We start from the raw sequence: 3097 nt of genomic DNA on the forward strand, positions 1-3097 counted from the left end.
GAAGGAGTCGCCGACATAAATGCTACAGGGCCTGAGTTTGTCTTCTTTCCTTTGTTCTGCTATTCCTAGCTAGGTTTCTCTTTGTTCACTTGGGCGTTTTGTACCTCGGCTCAACGGAGCCCGATGTATGATGGCGCCTAGCGTGAACTCGGCCACGAAATCGGCCAAAACTTGGCCTTTGATTACTGTTCTGGGTCTAAATTCCAGGTCATATTGGCCTAACACCACTGCCCATCTGGCTATCCTGTTTGTCAGATCTTCTTGCTGCAATAGGGCCTTCAGAGGGTACTCAGTTAACACCGCAATCTTGTGGGCTTGAAAGTAATTATTCAGCTTCTTGGAGGCCATTACCAAAGCTAGTGTCAGCTTTTCCAAAGGTAGATATCTGGTCTCTGCATCAGCTAGGGTTTTGTTCACGTAATAAACTGCCCTTTGCTCTCCATTTTCTTCTCTGATTACTACTGCACTCACTACATGCTCTGAAACTACCAAGTATAAGAACCACTCCTCTCCAGGTACTGGATTTGAGAGAACTAGAGCTGTGGTCAAATACTTTTTCAAGTCGGCCAAGGCAACTTTGCACTCTTCTGTCCATTAGAAGTCTGTGCCTTTCTTCACTAAGCTGAAGAAAGGTTTACATTTGTCAGAACTTCTGCTTATGAATCTATTTAGGACTGCAGCCCTTCCAATCAACATCTACACTTGCTTTGCCGATGTTGGGCTCTTTAATTCTAAGATGGCCTTGATCTGATCCGGGCTAGCCTCAATGCCTCTTCTAGTAACCAAGTATCCTAAGAACTTACTAGACCCAACTCCAAATACGCACTTCGATGCATTGAGTCAGAGCCGATATGTTCTAAGGATGTCAAAAAATGCCTTTAAGTCTTCCATACAATGCTTCATACGGTGCCATACCAATGCTTGCTTGGTAGCCATTGTTATAAGCGAATTCCACTAAAGGTAGGTGCTCATCCCAATTACCCTTGAGGTCCAACACTTACATCCGTAGCATGTCTTCCAAAGTCTGGATTGTTCTTTTGGATTGCCCATCAGTTTGCAGGTGATAAGTAGTGTTAAACTTCAATGTTGTTCCCAAAGCTTCTTGCAATTTATTTCAGAAGTGAGATACGAAGCGGGGGGTCTCTGTCAGACATGATTGAAACTGGGGTACCATGCAATCGAATGATTTCTTTGATGTATAGAGTAGCGAACTTGGTAAGGAAGTATGTGATTCTGATTGGTAGAAAATGCGCTGACTTCGTTAATTGGTCTACTATAACTCATATCGCATCATTCTTTGAAACTGACTATGGTAGCCTGACCACGAAGTCCATAGTAATGTGCCCCTATTTCCATTCAGGAATAGGGAGTGGTTGTAACATTCCTACAGGTCTCTGATGTTCTGCTTTAACACGTTGACATTGCAAGTATTTGGAGACATGGCTTGCTATGTCTCTTTTCATTCCTGTCCACCAATAGTGTTCCCTCAGATTGTGATACATCTTGGTATTGCTAGGGTAGACTGCAAACCTCGAGCTATGAGCCTCCACTAATATTTTTTTCTTGAGCTCTGGTATGTCGGGTACGCAAATTCGATTTCAAAATTTTAGCATCCCATTGCTTATAGTGAAGTCAAGATTAGGAGTAGTTTTCTGCTCCTCGTACTTTTTCTTCAAAAGTTTGCTTGGTCTTCACGACCATGTCATCGATGTACACCTCCACTATTTTTCCTATTAGATACCTGAACATCTTAGTCACTAACCTCTGGTAAGTTGCTCCTGCATTCTTTAACCTAAAAGGCATCACTCTGTTGCAATACAGCCCTTTTGGGGTGATGAACGCGATCTTCTCCTCATCTGGGGGGTACATGGCTATCTGGTGGTACTCTCTGTAGGCGTCTAGGAAGCTCATCCTTCCATGCCCTGAAGTGGCATCCACCAATTGGTCGATCTTGGGTAGTGAAAAATTGTCTTTGGGACAAGCCTTGTTCAGGCTGGTGAAGTCCACGCAGACCCTCCACTTCCCATTCTTTTTCTTCACCACTACCGTGTTTGATAACCATGTCAGGTAATTTACCTCTAGAAGTTTATCTGTTTCCTCTTCTACTGCCTCAACATGCATCAACGTCGGCCTTCTAGCTCGCTGGATGACAGGTTTAGTCGACCTGTCCACATTCAGCTTGTGGCAAGTGACCTCCGGGTCAATGCCAGGCATCTCGTACGGTGTCCAAGCAAGCACCTCAAGGTTTGCTCTTAAGAATGCTTCTAACTCCCTTTCCTCTTCCTCAGCCAAGCCTGAGCCGATGAGGAAGAAGCGTTCTTCATCCCCTTGCTAGACTAAGACTTTTTTCAGGGCTTTCTCACTTTTCTCGGCTAGTTCCTTGCCGACATCCTCAAGGACCTCCATGTCCTTATCTTCGATCTCTGCTGCTCCTGCTCCTCATATGTTGCAGGTGGATTTCATTGTTGCCATGGAGCAATTCTTTGCCTGGACTTGATCCCCTCTGACCTCCTCAATTCCATGCTCTGTTGGGAACCGCAACAGTTGGTGCAATGTTGATGGAACCGACCCCATTGCATGCAGCTATGGTCTTCCCAGAGTAGCATTGTAAGGGGAGGGGGTGTTAATTATTGTGAATTTCGTTTTCACCTTTTTGGTGCCAACCTGCATATCCAAACTTACTGCTCTCCCAGAGGCCATGTCGGCGTTCCATTGAACCCAACTATCGGGCCATTGGACTGCTCCAGATCATCTTGGTGAAGGCCAAGCTCCTTGTAACACCTGGCATATATGATGTCACAAGAGCTTCCCTGGCCAATTAAGCTGCGCTTCACTTGGCATTCTCCAATCTGGAGGGAAATTACCAAGGCATCGTTGTGTGGATGCTGCATCATCTCCAGGTCGTCTTTAGGAAAGGACACCACTGGTCCTTGGCATATGTCTGCCTTAGGTCTTTTTTGCCAGACTTGGTACACATGTTGCAAGTGTTTTACCTTCTGAGTTTCCCTACGTATCTCGTTTTCATTGACCTTCGAGTGAATCACATTAATCACTCGAGGTCTGCCTGCTTGCAGTTGTGGTACTGGTGGAGGTGGTG

The sequence above is a fragment of the Camellia sinensis genome, chromosome 11 (genome assembly GCF_055761805.1).
Source record: "Camellia sinensis isolate YWXY chromosome 11, ASM5576180v1, whole genome shotgun sequence".
In the NCBI taxonomy this organism is placed as follows: domain Eukaryota; kingdom Viridiplantae; phylum Streptophyta; class Magnoliopsida; order Ericales; family Theaceae; genus Camellia; species Camellia sinensis.